Below are 26,197 nucleotides of genomic sequence, written 5' to 3'. Positions count from 1 at the left end.
ACCATGACCTACCTTTATATCTGAGTAAATAAGATTGACATTTCTAAGGTGTGATTCAGCTGGCCCAGTTAGATACCTACTTTAGGATGACATGAATCACACCCTAAAAGTGTTTGTCTCCACTGACTTATTAAAGGAATCTAGAGAAATAGCTTTGGTGTAACTATATTTACCTTCGGTCAGATTTAACACAGCCTTGTGAATCACCTGAAAGGGATATTTATCATGGATTTGAGCTACTTACTGTTCTGACTTCCTCAGAAATACAAGCCCTAGAGACAAGCAAGGATTGCTTTTCCTTTACTGCTGTGCTTTTCACTTTCTGTGCTCAGTGGGGGTTGAAACAGTTTCCAGCAAAAGTTTAGAGAAAATTTGAGACTTCTTATGAGTTCCTCAGTTGCCTAGAAATGCCTCTAATCTTCAAAAACATGTCTGCCTTCCTGTTCTGGCCTTGCATAAGGCTCATCTTATGACTTAACAGTCCTCAAATTCAGCCTTATACAATTGTCTAGGTCAGCCCTAAGCTGTAGCTGTGTTTGCAAAATTTGTATGGGAATTTTGCTGGTAGAAAAACTGGTTTGGTCTACACAGAATTCACTTAGTGAGTGGTTTATAGACTTTCATGGTGAGAGGGGTTATAACTGGTTATTATAAATGTTTCTCTTTTAGGTCACTATTATGCATCAGTGTAGTTTTATCATCTTTGGAGCCATTCTCCATGTTCTGAAGAACGTGCTATGGCACCAGTGTCATGCATAGACATCTGTTTCATTAGCTGCCCTAAATGACCATGTATTGCAAGTCTTCCACAGAGGTGGAGATAAATGGCAGATGTTTCTGGCTGCACTAAACCAGTGAAATAAGAAACAAATAAATTAGATATCATGAAAGACCAACAGACCATCTAATACAGTGATTTGTGTCTGGTGCTGGCTAGTATGAGCTATTTCAAAATCAAGTGAAACACATCTTTTAACAGGCAACTATAGAATCCAGGTCAAGGGGTTTTATCTCCAATGGTTACTGGTTATTGCAGATCTTGGGCCAGGAGACATTTATACCTTTGGTGTTCCTATCCTTCTTCAGTTCTGCCTAAATTTTGGATTCAGAAATACTTTACAGGAATTATTTCCACCATATTTTTTTTTTTTGCAAGGAAATGTTTCCCTTTATCAACTTTAAATGGGTTGCCTTCATTTTCATTGGATGACCCATACATAGTTCTCATGTTTTGAGGTGAGGCTATGCATATGCCCACTCTTTTCCATTCATTGCTCTGTACACCTCCACCAGTCTACTACTTCTGAGGGCTCTGCTAAATTAATCCATCTTGTTCTTATTAGATGCCTCTCATAAATTCTTCCTGTGTCTAATAGTATTCATTGCCCATTTCTAAGCCTCCCTCAATTCATTCTGTATCTTGAGCTTACACATTATTCAAAGTGAGTATATAATAGCATCTTCTCAGTTATAGTATCAGCTGGCTTCCCGTTTCCAAGTGTTGTTGGCTTTTTTCATCCTGCAGAAGAAGAGGCTGAGCTGGAGAGGATGGTCTTCAGCAGGACTTCCCATGTGACTGCAGTAAACTCTTGAGGAGGATATGTTGATGGAGCTGTAAACCTTCAGCTTGTATCTCTCACTAGGCAGGAAAACAGGACCACACAACATATGAGCAATGAGTAGTGAGTGTTGCTGGGCTGTAGCACTGGATTCAATCATACCTCCAAGCTTACACCCCTAGGTAAGAGCATGAGCTTTTATATTGACAGATACTTGATTAAAAAAAAAAAAAAAAAAAAGGAAAGTGAAATTCAGTGTAAAAAGGATCAGAAAAATAATATCTGTCAGAGCTGGTATGTCTTCTAGTAGCAACAGGAAAATAAGGCATAGGCAGAAATATCCCACGATGGTTCTCAGATCTGAAATGCAGCAACTTTTCCTGCAGAATACAATAGCACAAAGTGCATCAGGTCTTCTCAGCTCATAAACATTTTTTAGTAAGCAATCATGCAAAACACAATCACAAAAAAATATTTTTGCCAAACTAAGATTACAGTATTTCACCTTGAGAATCTCAGGAGTTGTCAATTTGTGATGTCAACTTTATTTTGAAGCATTAGAGTAGTATTGCATTTAATTTTTTTAACTGTTATTAATCCAAACATAAATTCTCTACATTAAAAAAAGCATCAATAAAGCAGGCAGTAATGTAATAAAAATATCAGAGCAAACAAATGGTTGTTTGTAAACTGGCTATGCTGAATTATGAACTGATGAACAACAATTTTTCTAACCTTTTTAGATGGTCAAATACAAAATTATCTCTAGAGAAATTCTGAAGGAAAAAAGAAAGGATCACCAGTCTGGTTAGATCCAAAAGTACAGAGATACTTAAGGACTTCATTTTTTTTAATGCTCTCAGAAGTTAAGCATTGAAATACCTGCAATGAACAGCTGCTGTGTCTTTGAATCTCATCTGTATCTGTATCTGTGTCTGTATCTGCATCCCTACCTGTAAGATAGGGTCATCCTTCTGATCTCATAGCAGAGATGTGTGTATTGAAGTCACTAGTGACATGCTCAGGTACAAGACTGATGAAGCAAACACCTCCATGTGCAGCTGTGTTCTCCTCCTCCTTTGGAGCAGCAGAGGTTCAATAGGTCTTACCTCATGTGCAGCTAAAATCAGGGCTGGGTCTGATGCAACCCCCCTGGGAGAATGATGAGCCCAGTTCCCTCTGGGTTGTGCAAAGAAGCACTGGCCAGAATGTGATGCTCAGGTGGGAGCCACTCACTGTTTATGGTGGGCTACCTCTGAACTGCAGGACTGGGATGCAAGCTTAGCAAGAAAGTCAAAGATAGTTTTGCTGTTGATTTCAGAGTAAGGATCATCTCTGTCCCTTTGTTGGGGCTATAAACTAGATCACTTCAGAGGATGTGAATGTATATAGTCTCTGAAAAGCCACACAAACATTACTGCAGCTGAATGCTCAGTTTCTGTAAGGGTTACATAAAGAATGTTTTTCTACATTTCTTTTATTTGTCATGAAGAATTAAGCCACCTGGAATAATTAACTCACAAAGGCTGTCTGTGTAAAAGCTGGCAGGCAAGGCATGTTGAGCTAGGAAAACTTCCATAGCAAACTTCATGTTTGAAGAATATGAAGAATATTTGAAGAGAAGTATTTTAGTGGATTTGAATAAAGACAAACAGAAAAAAAGACAGTAATCATGGAAATGTGTAAGCTATAATCAGAAATATTTGCAGTAAAGATGATTTTAAAACTACAGGGAATAATTTATCAACTTTTTAATTTATGAACAGTTATGTTTTCCTCTTTTTTTCCCCAGTAGATTGTTCTCTCTTTTCAGAGAGAAAAATGCTAAGTCTAGTTTTTCTCTACTTCCTCTCCCCTAATCCATTATTTTTCCTTTCAGTGCTTTGATACCCCTTATTACTGTTGGTTTTGCCTTGAATGCATTACATTGTTCACACATGGCAACCTCTGTTTTATATGGATATTTGGGCAAAGAACATCAGAAGATCTGTGAATAGTGGCAGTGGCACAGCAGGGCAAGTGCTGCGGAGGAGCACCAGGCAGCGGGGGAGGCTGTGGGGCCTTCCATGGGAGAAACAAGAGTTAGGAATGCAGAATGAGAGAGGAACAGAAAATGGGAACATAGATTGATTCTGCCATCTCTTCTGTGTCAAGGTAAAAAAATGTCATTTGTGTGGACAAGAAAGCAGCTTCACAAACTGGGAGGTGGGATGCACTTGAAGTAATATGGCAAGGGCAAGGCAGCAAGGCAGGGAAGGGCTCACGTATTTGGACAAGGGGATTGTCTTCATCTCTGGGACTCTAATGTCAGAAATCCACCCCCGGGTTATAAACTAGAATTTCTACAGAGCACTCCTTTCTGCCAATACCCCTTCCAAAAGGAAATTCTGGAGACTGCTATGACAATTTTTATTTTCTCTGCTGGCTTATTAATCCTCTGCCCATTCTGCTCCTTCTTGCCCATTTTCCTTTTCTTTCTCTTCCTTTCTGTACACTACATCCTCCCATGTGTAGCATGTAGGCATCTCTAGATTATTAATGTATTATGCCAGCAGCCAGATTTTCATATCTCTCACAGGTGTTTATGAGCACATCTCTCCGATGATCTATGTTCACTCACTGTGAAAGTACAGTTTCAAATTTGCCCTTGAAATGTGAAACAATCAATGTTGGCAGCATTTATTCCTTCCTGTCAAATATTTTTCTCTTTCTAGACTCTATAAACAATTTAAGAATAATGTCTTATGACAGTGATGCTGCAATCCAATAGGGCCTCCCTTGCTTTCTAATTTGTCTTACATTTGTTCAAATCAAGGGGTAAGGAATCTAACAGATACCAGTGACAGCATCTGGGTTGATCATCTTGTCACTAATTGCTTCTGTGATTAGTGCAGACAAGCAATGGAGAAGGTAGATACAAGTTTCTAACATTTTTAGGTGAGGGCAGCTTTTAGCCCATCTGTTGGTTGGCCCATATGTCCACTAACTTATTCAGCTTCTCATCTTCTTGATTCTAAGGAATCCCCCTCAAAGACAGGTTAGGATTTTTCTAGGTTTTATTAAAGTGACAGTATAGACTGCTTTTGCATAGCTCACGTGAAGTATAACGTTTGCTTTCTGCAGTAGACACCAAACAAGTTTGCCAGGAGGTTAGTCTACATACCTCTCTTGCAACATTATCAGCCCAGGCTGACAAATAACCATTTAAAGTACTTTAGTGTTCATGAAAAGTTCAATATTAGGTATAGAAAAATTCAGTTTAACTGTTGAACCAGTGCAACAGCAGTGTCTGAATTTCTCTCAAACATTACTGGACAGACTAACTACAGTACTGAAAAGTCAAGTCATTTTTCATATCCATTTAATTTCTGGAACTCCCTGCAAAGAGGAAAGCACAAAGTGCTATGTGTTATCATGGTGTCTTTTTATATCTCAGTGACTTTTTGGTTGAAAATCAAAGCTTTAGAGCTGTCTTTAAGTGCTCAAGAATTTAATGCAGATGTCTTTGACATTAGGGCAATTACCTAAAAGAAAAACCCATAAAACTTGTATTTCTCTGAACATAGCTGGAGACAAGCAACCAGAAGAGTTTCTGCTATAAGACTAATTTATACAACACTCAACCCAAAAGACCACAACCAATCCTCTATCCAGAGCACCACATTCCTGAGCCCATTTTTACTTCTTCCTTTTCTACTTCCTTCCACCCACAACCAAAGCAATACTCAATGAAACTACTGACCTTCATGGGTGTGATCTGTTTTGAAGGTTGTATAAAGAAATTTGTCTCTTTTTTGTGTTTGATAGTTTGAGCTCAGCCACAATACTATTTTGAGGATAAATATAATTAATTAATTAACTACAGGGATTAATGGTGTGATGTAAAACCAGGTATTGTGAGAATCCTACAGCCTGTTCCTCATAGTTCCACCAAAATAACATCCTCACATCTACTGAAAACCCTATTTTAGCTCTGAGCTTCCCACAAGTACAAGTTGTCAGCAAGCACACTTGATTTGCCAGAAGATGTGTCTGGTTAGTAAAGTGGATAAATTAGTGTTATAAATGTCAACCAGATCTGATGCTCCTTTTTCTGAGGGAGGGACTTTCTCCTTCACAGTGATATTCCAATGGCTCATTTTTTATCACAGTTTGAAGTGGTTCCAGAAAAGTAGAGCATCCTGTTCTGCCAAGTGTTGAAGAAAATCAGCAGGAACTAATAGCTGGGGTAAGGCTGGCACAAGTGAATAAGGCATGCAAGACAATGATTCACAGAAACCTACCATGCTTAAAAGGGAGAATGGTAAAATTATAAACAGCACTGAAAGCCCTCATAGCATAGGACTGGATTTGGTCAGACAGACATTGTCCTAGTACTTCATGTTTTATGTAGACATTTAGAGAAACCCAAGTAGAAGTTTAATTCAGTTTGCACTTTTGATCTGCCATTCATTTTAAAAACCCTTCTCAGAAGGCAGGAGTGCAACCTACTAGCTACCTGTTATTTGTCTTCTTCAGAAGATCGAGAGCTTAATCTGGTCTGGAAATCATAAATTTCCTTTCAGCAACGGCATAAAAAATATGAGACAGTAACCTCTGAAGGCATGCTGAGGAACCAAAGTGAATACTATGGAGACAACTCTCAGTAGCTAGACTGTCTGCTGCTAGTCCTAATGCATTTAACTGCAGTGTAGAATACTCTGCTGCCCCAATGAATATGCATTAAGTGCCATTTTCAGTACATTACAGGTTTTTAGACAGCTGCTTGCCCTTATTGTCATGCCTATTGCAGTTTCCTTTCCACTGCCTGTCCTGAAAAGTTAAATATAGCCTTCTGAGATACAGCAATCCTGGAAAAGGTACCACTTGTTGGCTCTGGTATGTGCTTTTGTTCTCATCAATTCCTCATTCTTTTCAAACCTGACGTATAATCCCTCTTAAATGGGTCCCTTTATACTATAATTTGGAGCTGCTCCAGTTGATAATTTATGCTATCGTCACTAGTTAACATGATTCCTAATCTCAGTAGCTTTTATCAAGCTTTTATCGGAGGTACTGCTTTGAGTTGTTTGTATTAATAACAGTTAAGAGCACTGACTTGGAGCGATGGTGTCTGTTGCCTCCGTGCCCAGCCGCTCCAGGGGGTGACCTTCTCTCCCATACGAAGCAACAGCTAATGAAAAAGCACCTCCGCCTTTTCTTGTTTTCAGGTTCACACATCCTTGAACATATACTAGTTTAAAGTTTGTTTGACATCTTAGATCAGCTGAAGGTTGTAAGTAATTTAAAGTCATTCATCTAAGTCAGCACCTAAAATGAAAGCAGTAAAGGTTTATTCCATAAGGAGTTACTTGTGAGCAGCTAAAAGTGTGTAACACTCCATTGCACAGTGCAAAGCCAAGCTCAGTAGAAAGTAGATGAAAACCTATACAGAGTTTAAAGGCCATCAGCAATTATTCATTTTACCCCAGACAGTCAGTACAGGGGCCACTTGTCTTTTTATCAACGGTATCTGATAACATGAAGAAATTAATAATTTACAGAGGGCAGGCAGTACTTTTCCATTAGAAGCTGTGTGCAAAGGAAGAAAGAACTGCTGGCACAGGCCAGAATGCTCCCTGCAAGGTCATTCTGCCTCAGTGCTGCAAATGTGTTTCTTTTTAACCCTTTCACAATCGAGAAAAAATACAGCTCTGGATTACATGCATATTTTACCTTTACTGAGTGCAGAAAATAGCCCACAGCCATGCTGGGCTTCATGCCTTTGGTATCCTCTGGTCTCGCAAGCTGTACAGCTTTGGATCTAGCAGTTCCTTGGGTGGGAGATCTCATGGGAACTCTTCATACTTTTGGGACAAGTCAAAGGTCTAATTCAGTCCCACTGTCACTGTGGAGCTGACACCAAAACTCAACAGGTTACTCAGTGGGCAAAAGAACTGACAAAACATGGTTTCACCCAAGGTGTGCATCCTTTGCCCACCAGTCTCACCGTCCCACTCCATCCCTTCGTGCCCTCTGTGGCATGACCCAGTGCAGGGGACACCCACACAGTGGCTGCCAACAGCTGCCTGTGTGCCCACTGCCTGCCCAATGCATACACCTCAACACAGGCACTGCCAAACGGAATGCACCAACACTGTCTCCAGCCTACCTTCTCATCAGTACCGGTCTGGGTCTCTTCTCTCAGCTCAGACACTGCCTCTTGTGTGACATTTGGGATTGCAATTGTCTCTGAGCCTTCAGTCTCTCTCTCCTGTTCAGATGAGACTTTCAGAGAACAGGAGGGGAGAATAGATGAGCAGACCAACAGTGCAAGGACAGAGGTTTGCCATGTCATCCTAGGAAGCCAGACTAAAACAATAAAAAAGCTCACCCAGGCCATACACTAATGAAATATTATGGCTACATACTTGAAAGAGCAGGAAATGATAACATCATGATTCCTACAGAAACACTGTCCTCTGCTACATGCCCAGCATAGTCTTTGATTAAATCTGTTAAATCTGTAGTCTATCATACATCTGTCCATGTTGTTAAGCACATACCACAAAATATACTAGATGTGCAATAGTGCATAAACATTGGAACTTGTATTATTTGTTGTTAGAAAGATTAAATAAATGCTTAGAATATTCGAACCTGTCAAAAATCTAGAGACATACTAAATCTGTGTGATACCCAGTTTTATGCTTACACATGATTTCTTTCTGTTCCTGATGAAAAATGTTTTTGAAAGACTGTCCTGAAAGGGACATGAAGTGGGGAGGAAATCTGAAGGATTGCCATGCATGGTGTTCTTCAGTTTGTCTCTTCATTTTGTTTAATTAAGCCACGTGTGTTTCCAGAAGAGTTTTTAATGCAGATTTTTTCAACAGCACTATGAGAGCAACATCAGACAGCATGGAAAATTTGTGCTGAGATACTAGAACAAGCAGGACAGGATTTCATCAGGCTTAGTTAAAAACCTCTACTCATGCCATTGGAACATTCTCAAAAGTGCAGCCATTTATAATTTTATAATTGTCCAATCAAGGTTGGAGATTTTTTCCTTCTAGCTTAGTTATTGAAATGTATTTTCATGATTCATGGAACACTCTTTATGTGTCAAGTTTTTTCCCTGATGATATATCAGGTTTCCTTGTAGGCTTGTTGCATATCCATCTTCCTTTTTCACACTGTGGATAGAGTGAAGGAGGAGAATTATGCTCCAAAATTGAGGCTGAACTGAAGTTTGTACTTAAAGAAGGGATCCAGTCACTTTGCAATGCTCAAAATATACTGTATTATTCCTAAAATTACAGTACTTTACAGAGTATGAAATGGATTTTCTGAGAATTTACAAGTAAATCCATTAATTAGAGTTAGAGTTAATTGAAAATAGGTCCTTTTGCACCTTCTGTTAGACTTTTATTTATCCCTAATGAATTCTGTTATAAAATACAGACCCTTCATTATTCATATATCATCAGAATTCTTTGAAGCCTTTCCATAGGACATTTTCAAAGTAATTATTTTAGTACTTATGTCCCTTTTGGCTGTTATTCATCAGAGCTGGGAGTTTCTAATTTATCAGTGAGAGAAGGGAAAAGTGTTGTTTGGGGGGGGTCCTCAGAAGAGCTCATCTCCTTGCTTGCTGTTGGCTGTTGCTCTTGCTCCAGCAGTTCTCAAGGGAGAGAAAGAAAATGAATCATCTATGAATCAGATCGATCCAATGACAATTTAAATCCCTATAATGCCATAATCATATTGTTGTTACACAGTGTCATGCCAGGACTAAGGTTGTCCAAACAGACAGACATTGTTTGGTGTCATAATATTACCGCATTTTTCTGAAGCTGAGGGTAGCCCTAAGTTTCTAGGATTTATAATGTTTGTTCGAGAGATAATTCTACCTTCCCTATTGTATTTTACCCTATCTGTAAGTGTTTATTCTTTTATTACCACAAGGTCTAGGAATTCACGTCCCAAATGCCTTGTACGAAATACTACACAAACAGAGAACAAAAAGCTCTCCCACCCCAATAAGATTGCACTTTAATTACAAAAGATGAAATAAAGAATAGAAAACGAAAGGGAAATGTACAAAAAAGATTATATATTTCTGGCCTCTATAATAAGCAGTGACCTCTACCTGCTACTGGCTAGACTGGTGAGAAGTATCATAAGCCTTGCAGTGAAGGGTGATCTCTTAAGGAAGGATGTGAACAAGTCCAAGGGTTTCACTATGCAAATATCCAGGCATAAGAGGCAAGAGGGGAGAGGATATATGTGAGGCAGTTAAGAAATATATTAAAGGTGCAGAGAGCTGGATTGCTGGAGATAGGCAGCAATGTGTTGATGCAGTTAAAAGTACAAGAGGAAGCACAAGTGATGGGAGGATGTCAGGTGAGAGAAGCAGCTTGCTTTCACACCACAGAAAAAGGGCTGGAAAGGGAGTAGCTGAATAACCAGTAAAGAAAATTACCTTTGCTTCAATTTTCTGAACTGATAAGAAATAAAGAGAAAAACATGTTGCAGTAAGCAAGATGGAAGTATTGAGAATCCATAAAGAAGTTTTATCTCAGTTGATACACAGTAGAGGTTGTGTCACAATGATTGCAGACCTAAAGTCAACGTAAATGTGTTTTTCTCTGGCAACATACATGACTGCCATTAAAATGTATTTCAGTGCTGTAATTCAGACCTTGCTTGTTCTCACATGAGATCCCTTTGCATGGGTATAACTGCTGATATTCTGACTGCCTAAGGCCGCCTGAACAGCATGCATAGCACACGTATTGCAAACCACCGGTTTCCCACCAGTAGCTGCAGAACAACAGTGGCCGGTGAGGCCAGGGCAGTGCACGCCTGTACTGCACCCTCCTGTGTAGCATAGACACCAGCTCTCCTACAGCATTGGGGGTTCCTCCTCAAGCACCTTCTCAATCAAACATACCCACTGACATCATACTGATGCATGATAAACCAAAAAGGAAAGAATGAAGACAAAAAAAAAGGCACATTAAAAAAGGCATTGGAACAAATACTGGTGATCTGAGATAGCACTGTCATCCAGACAACTAAAGACACAGATCTCAGCCACTGCTCCCCATCCAGGCTTCCCTTCCAAGGGAAATTTGGAAACATTCTCCCTTTCATTCTGAATTTCTTTTTGCTGTTTTGGAATTGTAGGTCCTCCCACAGAACACAAACTGCAAATTTCAAAGCAGCTGTATTTAAACTCAGTAAAGAGTATAATACAAACAACTTTTTTCAGTCAAAAAGAAATGATAGAAAATTAAAGTACACACAGTCAGTGATTGTTAAAATAGTAGATCATCACATAAATTTGCATTAATTGCACAAAAGCTGAAAGTACTTCATTAAATAGTCTCATAACACAGTAATCTCTTTAGAAAATTATTTCTGGGATAAGCATGTAAATAATTACATACTCTCTGTCCCATGTAGTTTTATATGCCTAAGCAAAGGGGAACAGAGTGATATAGCTCAAGAGCACTCTGATTTTTGAGCAATTGATTAAGAAGAACAAGCATTTTAATGATGTTCATCAAAAGTGCTGTACATATATGAATTGTATATTCAAGCATGTGAGGATTTGAATGCCTAAGTGAGGTTCAGTATGGAAAAATCAAGAGTGTAAATGACGTATTGTTAGGAATCAGCACTGAAGGTAAGGACTTGGAAGTAAATCTGATTAATTTCAATGTAAATGAGCAACGTGATACTGTATGTAAGTATGAGGATATAATTGGTCCATGCAGGTCCCTGTTGCGATACTCATATTGTCAACTTTGTATTCTATAGTTTTAGTTTAATGAAAGAATTTGTTTATGGTGCAGTTTCAAACTTCTTTTTATTCTTAATAATTTTTATTTCCACTGTATATGAGTGTTTTACAGTAATTAATGTTGTTATCCTCATAACTATAGTTTGGCATGAGACAATTTCTGTTTTTGTAAAACGTTGGATTTACAAACTTTTCCCATTCTAGATTAGGAAGAAAAGTCTTCAATTCATGAATATTCAGATAGAATCACTTTGGAATAGCCCATAGGTTACAGTAAATTCATCAGGTGCCATGGAGAATCATTTTTTTTTTTTTTTTTTGCCTTGAATTTCTGTATGCTGTCACTGAACATGAGATATGCCGTAGCTGAGGTGAGTCTCCACAGCATTCTCTCAAGAAACTGGCTGCTCACGGCTTGCATGGGTGTATACTTTGCTGGGTTAAAAGCTGGCTGGACAGCTGAGCCCAAAGGGTGGTAGTAGATGGGGTTACCAGCTGGTGACCAGTCACAAGTGGTGTTCCCCAGGGCTCAGTACTGGGGCCAGTTCTCTTGAATATCTTCATCAATGACCTGGACGAGAGGGTCGAGTGCACCCTCACTAAGCTTGCAGACACCACCAAGTTGAGTGGGAGTGCTGATCTGCTTGAGGGCAGGAGGCTCTGCAGAGGGACCTGGACAGAATGGAGCGATGGCCCGAGGCCAAGTGTGTGCGCTTCAACAAGGCTCAGTGCCGGGGCCTGCGCTGGGGTCACACCAAGCCCACGCAGCGCTGCAGGCTGGGGGCAGAGCGGCTGCCAAGCTGCCCAGCAGAAAAGGGCCTGGGGCAGAAAACGGCCATCTGCATACGAGCCGGCAGCGTGCCCAGGGGGCCAGGAAGGCCAACGGCATCCTGGCTTGTATCCAAAACCGTGTGGCCAGCAGGACCAGGGCAGCGACCATCTCCCTGCACTTGGCACTGGGGAGGCTGCGCCTCGACTACGGTGTTCACCTGTGGGCCCCTCAGGACGAGGAAGACACAGAGGTGCTGGAGCGTGTCCAGGGGAGGGCAACGGAGCTGGTGACGGGTCCGGAGCACAATTCTTAGGAGAAGCGGCTGAGGGGACTGGGGTTGTTTAGCCTGGAGAAAAGGAGGCTCAGCGGGGACCTTCTCACTCTCCACAACTACCGGAAAGGAGGCTGTAGCAAAGCTGGTGTCGGTCTCTTGTCTCAAGCAAGAAGCAGCAGGATGAGAGGAAATGGCCTCAGGTTGTGCCGGGGGAGGATGACGGTGGCTGTTGGGGAAAATTTCTTCACTGGAAGGGTGCTCAAGCATTGGAACAGGCTGCCCAGTGGAAGTGGCTGTGTCACCATCCCTGGAGATATTTACAAGACGTGTAGACATGGTGCTTAGGGACACGGTTTAGTGGTGGACTTGGCAGTGTCGGGTTACGGCTGGACTTGTTGATCCCAAGGGTTTTTTCCAACCTAAATGATTCCATGATTCTAGGTTCCCTCCACTTGGGACCTCAGGTCCCCATCACCTCAACAAGAAACTTGAGACAGAAAGGGACTCTGGGGCACAATTCCCTCCCTCTTTTCACCTCCAGAAGGCTTTGGACGGGAGGCCCATCAGATGTACAGTCCTGCACATGCTGAACAGACAGAAACATGGCACCCATGTCGGTCTTGGTGGATATTCAGCAATGCTAAAGAAAGGAGCTTTCTGGGTCTCGGGGCGTGCACTCGTGCAGTACAGGCCACGTTTCTGGGAAGCAAGATGCAGCACGCTGTACAGAGGGCTGTCCTGAACCATGGAAATCTCTCAGGGGAGCGGAGAGAGGCGGTCCCCGGCGTGGCCTCTCCAGCTCCTTCGCTTGCCCTTGCAGGGGGCAACTTGGTAACCAGAGACAGGAGCCGCAGGATCTTTCCCACCTGCACCAGGGACACAATTTGCATTTGGCTTAACCGTCAGTGTCTGCAGGGCTCAGTCCTGCCCCGCCAGAAGGAATCCCAGAGGAGCACAGGGAGGAGGAGTTTTGTCTCTGCCCAAGGGCTCATAGCTCTTCTTTTCAAGACAGCTCGGAGTCAGACACCTGGCCCAGAGAACTTTGCACCTCTCTACATAGGTCAGGGACATCCACCTGCAGTCCCCGTTTTCATTTCAGTTTTGGGGGTGTCTGCTCACTTGGTCAAGAAGCCCCTGGGGACTTGCTCCCGCCAGGCTGCTTTGTTCTTGGTGCGATGCCCAGGACCTGTTGAGTCGGGTGGTGGGGACGAAGGCTGGAACTTGCTGGGTGGGTGATGTTGTCCCGGTGGCTGTGACATCACCGAGGACGTGTCACAATGGGAGCTGTCTTCAGGGACATCACCAGGCAGCCCCACTGCAGTTTGACTTGGGCGCTCGGTGAGTGCAGCATGCAGGGGGAAGGCTGGGTTGGGTGGGGGACGAGGCAGATGCCCAGGGCCTTTCTAAGCCAGAGCGAGAGGCGAGCCCCTCAGGGCAGGGCACGGTACCGCCCTCGGGGCTGGGGCAGAGCTGCTGGGGGCTCCCGCTGGTGGCAGGTGCCCAGAGCGGCTTTGGGGATGTGACGGGTGCCCGTGGCTCCATGGGACGCTGTCCTGTGGCAGGGATGGGGCCTCGGGAGACTCTATGGGGACAGCCCGCGGCTCCCGTCGGTACAGTGCTCACAAACCCTGCCCTGGCTCCCTCGCACCTCCATCACCCCCTCTCCTACCAGACCCCAGCTCCAGGCGGCTCCTGCCCCGCTCCCCCAGCCCCGCGCTCCCTCCCACCCAGCCCTGCTCAGCCCCCTTTTCTCCCACCTCCTCTAGGCCATGGCTGTGACATTCACCCTCATCCTGGCTATACTGGCCATGCAGCCCATGCAGAAGGGCCTTCACCGCAGAGATACGGCCACGGACGAGCGGATGCGGCAGCGTAAGGAGTATCTGGATGAGCAGACGACTCGGGTGATGCAGGAGCTTGACCGGAGCCGGGGCATGTTCCTTCCCGCGTTGCAGCAGTGGCCGCTTTGGACTGTTGCGGGGGCCCTGGTGCTGCTCGCTAGCATCTGGAAAATGAAGCTTGCCTCTGGCAGCCGCAGTGAGCAGGACAGAAAGGAGGATGACAGGGAGGAGGAAGATGTCCATGGTGCACACAGCAGTGTCAGCTCTATGGCTGTGCCCACCCCACCGCCAATGCAGGACCTGCCTGACACGTGCGAGGCCCTGACGGAGCTGGTGGGTGACCTCCTTAAGGCCTGCCAGATACTGTGCAAGAGGAGTTTCATGCCAGAGCTGTACCCAGCCACTGGGGAGGACGGTGCCCGTGAAACCTGGAGTGTGCACGGGAACAGCATCACCTACCGCCTGCCTGTGTTCCTGTGGCCACCCCCCGGGCACTCTTTCACCCTGGAGCCGGACACCGCGGGGCAGCTGCCAGAAGAGCAGCCCAACATCCGTGTGGGGCTGGAGTGCGTGTGCTTGAGGCAGCAGCTGCTGGGAGACACACTGTGCTTTCTCCACCACCCCGAGGACCAGCTGCCGGAGGACCAGAGGTCGCCCCTCCTCCACACCCTCTGCACACACTCCTGCCTAGACGTGGTGAAAATTGTCTGCTGGGCCCAAATATTAGTAAAAAAAGCCTGGCTGCTTTTGCCTGAGTCGAGCCACTGCCAGCTAACGCTGCTGCCCTCCTCCAAGTCCTGCAGGTTCCAGCTGACAACCGCCTCCAAGATGGACATCTGCACTGAGATGATTTTTGCGGTGTGGCGGGACAGCCAGGCTGAGCCTTGAGTAGGCGGAGGGAGGCCAGCTTCACCAGCAGCACGCCACGGCCAGCGAGCCACGCTGCTGTCGAGATGCTGCTTTGCAGGCACACGGCCAGGCACACCCAGCAGGACAGTTCCCACCTCAGAGGTCTGCAGCTCTGCACCTGTCTCCTGGTGGTCACAGGCTTTTCCACCCGTGCCTGCGACCCTGAGGATCTCCTCTCATCTCTCAGCGGTGGGGCCCGAGGGACAACTGCGGACACTGGCCCAGAGAATCTGCTCAGCCCAGAGACTGCCTGGGGAGTGCGTGCCGCAGATCTGAGCAAGCTGGGCACGGACATGACACCGCCCGAGGGGAGCTCAGCATCACCGGAGAGTGGGGAATGTCCGCCGGTCCAGCTGGAGATGCCACTGCAGCTGAGGATCCCGTTATCACCTGTAACAGCATGGGACCACCCATCCTGTTGGAAAGAGCTGTCTGAGTGTGCCTATGGAATACACTGGATGCTCTGTCTGGGTGTCCGTTTGCAGCTTGGCCTGTGTGTCTTTTGAAGAACTCTGCAGTTTCACTACACATTTCATTGACTCTTTGGGCTCAGCTGTCCAGCCAGCTTTTAACCCAACAAAGAGTTCACTTGTCCAAGCCACGAGCAGCCAGTTTCTCCAGGAGAATGCTGTGGGAGACGGTCTCAAAGGCTGTGCTAAAGTCCGGGTAGACAACATCCACAGTCCTTCCCTCATCCACTAAGCGGGTCACCTTGTCATAGAAGGAGATCAGGCCAGTCCAACGGGACCTGCCTATCACAAACCCATGCTGGCTGGGCCTGATCACCTGGCTGTCCTGTACGTGCCATGTGATGGGACTCAAGATGATCTGCTCCATAAGCTTCCCCGGGGTCAAGCTGACGGGCCCTGGACCTTCCTTCCAGCCCCCATGCTCATGGCTTGGACAAGTGAACCCTTTGCTGGGATAAAAGCTGGCTGGACAGCTGAGCCCAAAGGGTGGTAGTAGATGGGGTTACCAGCTGGTGACCAGTCACAAGTGGTGTTCCCCAGGGCTCAGTACTGGGGCCAGTTCTCTTGAATATCTTCATCAATGATCTGGACGAGAGGGTCGAGTGCACCCTCACTAAGCTTGCAGACACCACCAAGTTGAGTGGGAGTGCTGATCTGCTTGAGGGCAGGAGGCTCTGCAGAGGGACCTGGACAGAATGGAGCGATGGCCCGAGGCCAAGTGTGTGCGCTTCAACAAGGCTCAGTGCCGGGGCCTGCGCTGGGGTCACACCAAGCCCACGCAGCGCTGCAGGCTGGGGGCAGAGCGGCTGCCAAGCTGCCCAGCAGAAAAGGGCCTGGGGCAGAAAACGGCCATCTGCATCCGAGCCGGCAGCGTGCCCAGGGGGCCAGGAAGGCCAACGGCATCCTGGCTTGTATCCAAAACCGTGTGGCCAGCAGGACCAGGGCAGCGACCATCTCCCTGCACTTGGCACTGGGGAGGCTGCGCCTCGACTACGGTGTTCACCTGTGGGCCCCTCAGGACGAGGAAGACACAGAGGTGCTGGAGCGTGTCCAGGGGAGGGCAACGGAGCTGGTGACGGGTCCGGAGCACAATTCTTAGGAGAAGCGGCTGAGGGGACTGGGGTTGTTTAGCCTGGAGAAAAGGAGGCTCAGCGGGGACCTTCTCACTCTCCACAACTACCGGAAAGGAGGCTGTAGCAAAGCTGGTGTCGGTCTCTTGTCTCAAGCAAGAAGCAGCAGGATGAGAGGAAATGGCCTCAGGTTGTGCCGGGGGAGGATGACGGTGGCTGTTGGGGAAAATTTCTTCACTGGAAGGGTGCTCAAGCATTGGAACAGGCTGCCCAGTGGAAGTGGCTGTGTCACCATCCCTGGAGATATTTACAAGACGTGTAGACATGGTGCTTAGGGACACGGTTTAGTGGTGGACTTGGCAGTGTCGGGTTACAGCTGGACTTGTTGATCCCAAGGGTTTTTTCCAACCTAAATGATTCCATGATTCTAGGTTCCCTCCACTTGGGACCTCAGGTCCCCATCACCTCAACAAGAAACTTGACACAGAAAGGGACTCTGGGGCACAATTCCCTCCCTCTTTTCACCTCCAGAAGGCTTTGGACGGGAGGCCCATCGGATGTACAGTCCTGCACATGCTTGAACAGACAGAAACATGGCACCCATGTCGGTCTTGGTGGATATTCAGCAATGCTAAAGAAAGAAGCTTTCTGGGTCTCGGGGCGTGCACTCGTGCAGTACAGGCCACGTTTCTGGGAAGCAAGATGCAGCACGCTGTACAGAGGGCTGTCCTGAACCATGGAAATCTCTCAGGGGAGCGGAGAGAGGCGGTCCCCGGCGTGGCCTCTCCAGCTCCTTCGCTTGCCCTTGCAGGGGGCAACTTGGTAACCAGAGACAGGAGCCGCAGGATCTTTCCCACCTGCACCAGGGACACAACTCGCATTTGGCTTAACCGCCAGTGTCTGCAGGGCTCAGTCCTGCCCCGCCAGAAGGAATCCCAGAGGAGCACAGGGAGGACGAGTTTTGTCCCTGCCCAAGGGCTCCTAGCTCCTCTTTTCAAGACAGCTCGCAGTCAGACCACCTGGCCCAGAAAACTTTGCACCTCTCTACATAAGTCAGGGACATCCACCTGCAGTCCCCGTCTTCATTTCAGTTTTGGGGGGTGTCTGCTCGCTTCGTCAAGAAGCCCCTGGGGACTTGCTCCCGCCAGGCTGCTTTGTTCTTGGTGTGATGCCCAGGACCCGTTGAATCGGGCGGTGGGGACGAAGGCTGGAACTTGCTGGGTGGGTGATGTTGTCCCGGCGGCTGTGACATCACCGAGGACGTGTCACAATGGGAGCTGTCTTCAGGGACATCACCAGGCAGCCCCACTGCAGTTTGACTTGGGCGCTCGGTGAGTGCAGCATGCAGGGGGAAGGCTGGGCTGGGTGGGGGACGAGGCAGATGCCCAGGGCCTTTCTAAGCCAGAGCGAGAGGCGAGCCCCTCAGGGCAGGGCACGGTACCGCCCTGGGGGCTGGGGCAGAGCTGCTGGGGGCTCCCGCTGGTGGCAGGTGCCCAGAGCGGCTTTGGGGATGTGACGGGTGCCCGTGGCTCCATGGGACACTGTCCTGTGGCAGGGATGGGGCCTCGGGAGACTCTATGGGGACAGCCCGCGGCTCCCGTTGGTACAGTGCTCACAAACCCTGCCCTGGCTCCCTCGCACCTCCATCACCCCCTCTCCTACCGGCCCCCAGCTCCAGGCGGCTCCTGCCCCGCTCCTCCAGCCCCGCGCTCCCTCCCACCCAGCCCTGCTCAGCCCCCTTTTCTCCCACCTCCTCTAGGCCATGGCTGCGGCAATCGCCCTCATCCTGGCTATACTGGCCATGCAGCCCATGCAGAAGGGCCTTCACCGCAGAGATACGGCTACGGATGAGCGGATGCAGCAGCGTAAGGAGTATCTGGATGAGCAGACGACTCGGGTGATGCAGGAGCTTGACCGGAGCCGGGGCATGTTCCTTCCCGCGTTGCAGCAGTGGCCGCTTTGGACTGTTGCGGGGGCCCTGGTGCTGCTCGCTAGCATCTGGAAAATGAAGCTTGCCTCTGGCAGCCGCAGTGAGCAGGACAGAAAGGAGGATGACAGGGAGGAGGAAGATGTCCATGGTGCACACAGCAGTGTCAGCTCTATGGCTGTGCCCACCCCACCGCCAATGCAGGACCTGCCTGACACGTGCGAGGCCCTGACGGAGCTGGTGGGTGACCTCCTTAAGGCCTGCCAGATACTGTGCAAGAGGAGTTTCATGCCAGAGCTGTACCCAGCCACTGGGGAGGACGGTGCCCGTGAAACCTGGAGTGTGCACGGGAACAGCATCACCTACCGCCTGCCTGTGTTCCTGTGGCCACCCCCCGGGCACTCTTTCACCCTGGAGCCGGACACCGCGGGGCAGCTGCCAGAAGAGCAGCCCAACATCCGTGTGGGGCTGGAGTGCGTGTGCTTGAGGCAGCAGCTGCTGGGAGACACACTGTGCTTTCTCCACCACCCCGAGGACCAGCTGCCGGAGGACCAGAGGTCGCCCCTCCTCCACACCCTCTGCACACACTCCTGCCTAGACGTGGTGAAAATTGTCTGCTGGGCCCAAATATTAGTAAAAAAAGCCTGGCTGCTTTTGCCTGAGTCGAGCCACTGCCAGCTAACGCTGCTGCCCTCCTCCAAGTCCTGCAGGTTCCAGCTGACAACCGCCTCCAAGATGGACATCTGCACTGAGATGATTTTTGCGGTGTGGCGGGACAGCCAGGCTGAGCCTTGAGTAGGCGGAGGGAGGCCAGCTTCACCAGCAGCACGCCACGGCCAGCGAGCCACGCTGCTGTCGAGATGCTGCTTTGCAGGCACACGGCCAGGCACACCCAGCAGGACAGTTCCCACCTCAGAGGTCTGCAGCTCTGCACCTGTCTACTGGTGGTCACAGGCTTTTCCACCCGTGCCTGCGACCCTGAGGATCTCCTCTCATCTCTCAGCGGTGGGGCCCGAGGGACAACTGCGGACACTGGCCCAGAGAATCTGCTCAGCCCAGAGACTGCCTGGGGAGTGTGTGCCGCAGATCTGAGCAAGCTGGGCACGGACATGACACCGCCCGAGGGGAGCTCAGCATCACCGGCGTGTGGGGAATGTCCGCCGGTCCAGCTGGAGATGCCACTGCAGCTGAGGATCCCGTTATCACCTGTAACAGCATGGGACCACCCATCCTGTTGGAAAGAGCTGTCTGAGTGTGCCTATGGAATACACTGGATGCTCTGTCTGGGTGTCCGTTTGCAGCTTGGCCTGTGTGTCTTTTGAAGAACTCTGCAGTTTCACTACACATTTCATTGACTCTTTGGGCTCAGCTGTCCAGCCAGCTTTTAACCCAACAAAGAGTTCACTTGTCCAAGCCACGAGCAGCCAGTTTCTCCAGGAGAATGCTGTGGGAGACGGTCTCAAAGGCTGTGCTAAAGTCCAGGTAGACAACATCCACAGTCCTTCCCTCATCCACTAAGCGGGTCACCTTGTCATAGAAGGAGATCAGGCCAGTCCAACGGGACCTGCCTGTCACAAACCCATGCTGGCTGGGCCTGATCACCTGGCTGTCCTGTACGTGCCATGTGATGGGACTCAAGATGATCTGCTCCATAAGCTTCCCCGGGGTCAAGCTGACGGGCCCTGGACCTTCCTTCCAGCCCCCATGCTCATGGCTTGGACAAGTGAACCCTTTGCTGGGATAAAAGCTGGCTGGACAGCTGAGCCCAAAGGGTGGTAGTAGATGGGGTTACCAGCTGGTGACCAGTCACAAGTGGTGTTCCCCAGGGCTCAGTACTGGGGCCAGTTCTCTTGAATATCTTCATCAATGATCTGGACGAGAGGGTCGAGTGCACCCTCACTAAGCTTGCAGACACCACCAAGTTGAGTGGGAGTGCTGATCTGCTTGAGGGCAGGAGGCTCTGCAGAGGGACCTGGACAGAATGGAGCGATGGCCCGAGGCCAAGTGTGTGCGCTTCAACAAGGCTCAGTGCCGGGGCCTGCGCTGGGGTCACACCAAGCCCACGCAGCGCTGCAGGCTGGGGGCAGAGCGGCTGCCAAGCTGCCCAGCAGAAAAGGGCCTGGGGCAGAAAATGGCCATCTGCATATGAGCTGGCAGTAGAGGTGTAGAGGTGGCACTTGGGGACACGGTTTAGTGGTGGATTTGGCAGTGTTGGGTTTACAACTGGACTCGTTGATCCCAAGGGTCTTTTCCAATCTAAATGATTCTATGGTTCTATGATTTTTTCTTTAGTTTAGCAATACTGGCTGGATGTACTTGACAAAATGTTTGGTGAAGGGGATTCATTCCTAATACAAATGGACGGGTTCCTGGGAAAAGTTGTGGGTTTTTTTCACATGTTCCAAAGAAAAATTGTATTAGCTACTTTTAAACATCACCACTCAGAGGTGGGAATGTGACATTATCCTTCGTTTTAGGTAGGACATTGGAGTGAGCAGAGATTATATACTTCATCTAGGAATATAAAGAGTCAGCAAGACAGAAATGAATAGTGGCCTCCCAGATACTGGCCATGTATCTCCCAGTTTTCTCTCTTGCTAATAGGAGGAAAAACAGTATAGGTACCCATGTGACAGTTATTGCAACTGTAACTTTTTGCTGCAGTGCAGAAGGACTTTCAGATTTCCAAATATCAATGGAAAACCTGCTTGGCTTTCAATCAAGCAGCTTCTTCTAGTCTTCACTTTTGTATTTTGAGACAGCTTACTATAGGAAAGACTCATTAGTTAAAAGGATGCTTGTGAACTTCTGCTCTAAGACAGCAATGGGCAGGGTGCTCAGTCACAGATTAAACAGCTTTGGCCAGAGGAGTTCACTCTCAGAATAGCACTTTCAGGCACCACCTTAATACTTTGCATCCAGAAGTATCAGGGCTGGGAGGGAGGCAATCCGGAATCAGAGTGCTTTTGAAAGGGAAAGTATTCAGAGTATACTCAGTAAAAACTCTGTATACATTTCAACTACAGTAGTAAGCACCCACAAAGCGTACAGCATCCTTCATGTTTTCAATATCACTTTTAAGTCACAATCATAAATTACATTTCCTTTGTGAATATATGATAAAATTATAACATACATTTGTTAGGTAGAATTGCCCAGCTGTGTTTAGTGATAGCTGAACGGTAACCAAGAGGTGCACCTCGGGCCCAGTTTCCTCCTTAATGTGAATGTGTGAAATGTCAATGTGCATCATTCATCTGTGTGTTACTCCTGAAGAGCATTTTTTTTGTCCTTTCCTACTCATAAAAGTTTTTTCTTTTATTTTAGTAGTGTTGGCCCCAGCACTTCACTAATGAATGAAGCCTCCTGGCTCATATTTCTTTCTAGGTCTAATGTTAAAGACCCGATTCTGTTAGATCTTTTCTCTTCCTTTTCTAAAAATACAACAAGTAAACACTTAACTCAGCTGAATTGCAACTTAACAGCTGACTGTGCAGGCCCATGCAAATCAAAATGATATCTTAAAAATGCAGATGTAGTCATCAGAGTGCTAATTAGTAATTTGGCTGCTGCCTCTCCACTCTAGGTCTTCACTTCAATTGTAAAACAGTGAGAAAGTATCTTAGGGTCATATTCCACCTGGCCTTCCCAGGGGAGTAAGCATGAAGCACTCTTTTTGTGCCTGGATAGGATCCGTGCCACTTCCAGGAAAGCAGCATGAAGGCTTTGTATCCACGATGGAAATACCGGCCTGAAGTTTCTGGCTCATGGAGGTGCAACAGAAGTGATGACTGTGGCAGAGAGAGGTGCCTTCATCTCACTGTCAGCGACAGGAACAAGGGTACAGAGGCCACCACACACCCACCTTTCCATGCGGACCCTCTCCCCAGAAGAACAGCACACTCATCAGTGAGAGATGGTGGATTGATCTTTCCAAAGAACATCTGTGCTTTTACAGCCTCTGCATCCTGGAATCGTATGTGAAAAAATGTTCTGCATCCTTGAGGCAAGTTTTCCTTGGACTGGCATGACCCCAGCTGCCATCACCATTGCAGTCTTCTTCACCACCATGAATGGGAGCTGCTGTCATCTCTAGTATTTTTGCAATCATTCCTTTTCTGTTGTGAATAAAAAGATTAATAATACTTTGGAAAAACAGTTGTGCTGCATCCTTTAAATGGATGATGTCGAGATTTGTTCTGTAATCATGAGACTTCCTTGGGAAAGAGTAATTCTTGTTTAGAGGTGGGAAGAGCCGACAGCTGGGGTCCCGTCCTTCACCCATCTCTTTCTCCTTCCCAGCCATGATCAGAACATTCCCTTAGCTTGACTGTTATTGCTATACTTTTGATCATGACTTTTAGATGGCACCTTTTTTTATGTTAAAGCTCTACCTTAATTGCTAGATAACAATCATTTCAGCTTTGTATCCACATATTAAAAAAATAGAAATCTTTTTAAGGGAGTTAATAAAGACACTTTCAAAATTTTTATAATTTAGTGATTCTGGTGTCATTGTGGCCATACTGTTAAGACTCATATTCTTTGCATATAAAACATACATAACTGACACATTAATATATATCACTCTTTGTATAATCATGATAAAACTGTACCTTCATCATGAAAAATTTGTGCTGTCTCTTAGAAAATCTCTATTGTTCAATGAATTAAAAGATTTACCTGGATACATTCATTGTGTTTGACATGTACATTGCCAGCTCTCTGTGTTTCTTTATAAGTCTTGCAACACTAGTTTTCTTTTCTCAAATTATCAGTTCTTAAATTATTTTATTCCTTCAGAATCTGAAATGTTTTTATCTGCATAAATATTTTTCTAAGCATCATGACTGGAAAGAAGAGCATGAAGGCAAAAACTCTAGAGCCTCAAAAACCATGAAGAGAAAGAGCTTACACTTTTTTTTTTTTTTTTAATCTTATTATAGCCATTCTTATGGTAATGGTGAGAGATAAGGGTAGAGCTGTAAATGTGAACATGTTGCATCACATTATTTATAAAAAGCAAAGAATTAATCCTCTTCTTAAGTGAAAATCAATGTACTCTTAATGGCACCTCCATAATTAAGCTGTTCTGAGTCTGATGTGCATTTAGACTATGACCATTTTATGTCACTCTGGTAATATAGGGAAGTCCTGAAGATGTTGCAAAGGGGCCAGAGAATAACAACAATTAGAAGCAGTACACGTAAATTAAGAAGCTATAAAAAGACTTTGGTATAAATGTCCTCATTTTCAGGGCTGCAAAAGAAATTCCTATTGAAGTCAAGCAAAAAGGAAGCAGAAAAGAGCAGAAGACAGATTCAAATAAAAGCACTTGTCAGATCAGCTCTATTAATTAACCATAAAAATGCAGATTAAGGATACTTTAGATAACATTAAATCCTCCTCTTACAAAGCCAGTGGTCACAAAAACCTTATTCAGCTATATGGGAGAAAATTTTTTCCTGTCTAGATAAACATTTCATGCTTTTCCAGACAGCTCAGATTGTGGACCTCTATCTATGTATGCCTGTGAGTGATTTTTCTAACTTAGCTTTTCTGAATGTGCAACATTTGGAACTCGATATACACATACAGCAAGCAGTCACACAATACATGTCAGATCAATATTTCATGTTTACAAAATTATTTTTTTTCAGCAGAGTGACACTTTATCTCCTCTAGTCCTTCATCCTCCCTGTCAAATCCCTAACACAGAAAAGTCATTTTTAAATTAAGAAGTCATTTCTCTCTCCTCTTAGACACAGTAATAGTCTTCTAGTTGCTATGTGGCATGACTTGGTATGTAACAAGCCAAGCAATTGGCAAACACATGCCTCTCACTTTGCTGTTGTACAGTGGACTGGTTTTGCCAAGAACCCTGTGGCTTTCATGATTTTAGGCCCCGAATTTTTGATCAGCCCTGAGGGGAATATATAAAATAGTGGGATATGAGGTCTTTCTTAGCTTAGAACAAAACCTCCCCCAGGCAGCAAAGGAGATAAACTAAAAGGCTGTGGTAGTTGCAAAAGAATTGGTTTCCTACCAATTTCTTTGCAAGATCAACTACAAAATCTTTATGTGGTAGGCGAGACCAAGACTTCCTCTGATAGAGATAAACATTACAAATTTAGGACAGACAGAGCCACTCATTTGGGTGCAGGTCTGCACAGATTGCCTGAAGTGTCACTCCTTATGGTCAAAAGGCTGGGGTGGGTAGGTGTGCTGGGTGAGGTATCAGACAGCAAAATGGTCCCCCAGGTGCTCCAGAGGGTAGTCCAAGACGGATTGTGGTCACTGTTAGAGAACTAAAGGATATACAGGAGCATGCAGCACCTCAAAGGGATGGTTGGAAGAGTTAAATATTTATTCCCCTTTATTTTCTGAACAGTGTGGAGGGTTACACACTCAACATTTTGGCTTTGGTGCATACGAGAAAAAAGTTTTTCACCACAGGAATGACCGACAAAGCACATAAGGGTATGATTAGTTTTGTATGAGAAGAGATAATTTGTTATCATTTTCCTTGATCTTAACTAAAAAAATGCATGTGTTTTGAGGATCTGAAAAAGTACTGACAGTTTCTCAAGAGTGCATGATTATCCCAGGCATCATTCTGCAAGTCTTTAGATATGAGGGCACTGTAACACGCGATGTTGTAAATGGGCTTTTTTAAGCAATGGCTTTAATGGGATTTCCATAATGCCCCAGTAAGTGTTGAGCCTGACTTCACATCTACAGTATTTTACAGCAAATCACAATTGTGAATTTCCGGAATGTAATACCTGATACAAAGATCGCAATAATGTTCTTTCTTTGCCCAAGACCTCTGTCATGGATTAGAGCACCTTCACTGCAGAAAGCAGCTTAAAGACAAAACTTACCTCTAAATTTTAGTGTTTAGGTTTCATTCATTGCATTTTGTAAGCGAAGTCCTAAAATAACTAATTCCCCTTTTTTCTCTCCTCCTCAAAGTTGCAGCACTTTATTGCTTCAATTTTACAAGAAAATCTTTCCAGAGGAAAGGTCTTTAATCGTAAATCTAAGTATCATCTGCCTCATGCAGAGCTAAACATTGGAAAACATCCATGTAACCTTCCAACTCCATGAAAACTGTTAGTTTTAAATATGGCTTCCAAAACAGATGAATGAGATGCACCAGAACTGGAGGAATCTGAGTTTGGTAAGAAGTTACAGTTCAACACACCGCAGAAACAGGCCATCATGAGATAGCTTTGTTATGAAGTTTTCATTATTTATTTGTTTACCTGTACTCCTGATTCTCTTGGCCCTAATGTAAGTTTATACAGTGAATAGGGTTATACATTTTTACTTCATGGCATGGTGCTTGGAGCTAATATAATACCCCAGAAATAAGTAATGGCACTGAAAGGGAGTAAATTCAGAATATTTTGGAAGGGTCAAAATGCATGATATTTTTCTTTTGAAGAAAGCACAGTATCCTAAGAATCCCAAAATAAATATAAGTAGGGAAAAAAAGTCACTCTTCCATTCTCACACCAGAAGAAATTTTAGACATAAAAGTTGAGGAAAATAAAAATAAGTTAGGTGGTTTTAATCATTC

General features: G+C 45.9%; 1 long non-coding RNA gene across 1 annotated transcript; it reads right to left on the bottom strand.

Moving 5' to 3' along the window:
• Positions 1-1,172: 1,172 nt before the first annotated feature.
• Positions 1,173-7,433, bottom strand: LOC121088351. The gene is made up of 2 exons (XR_005827928.1): positions 6,658-7,433; positions 1,173-1,639 (listed from the first exon to the last, which is right to left on the bottom strand). It is a non-coding gene; the product is annotated as an uncharacterized LOC121088351 (long non-coding RNA).
• Between the last annotated feature and the right edge of the window lie 18,764 nt (positions 7,434-26,197).

Source organism: Falco naumanni, chromosome 1 (assembly GCF_017639655.2).
Source record: "Falco naumanni isolate bFalNau1 chromosome 1, bFalNau1.pat, whole genome shotgun sequence".
Lineage (NCBI taxonomy): Eukaryota > Metazoa > Chordata > Aves > Falconiformes > Falconidae > Falco > Falco naumanni.
Note: the sequence above shows the minus strand (reverse complement) of the source record. Positions and strands in the feature narration are given on the sequence as shown.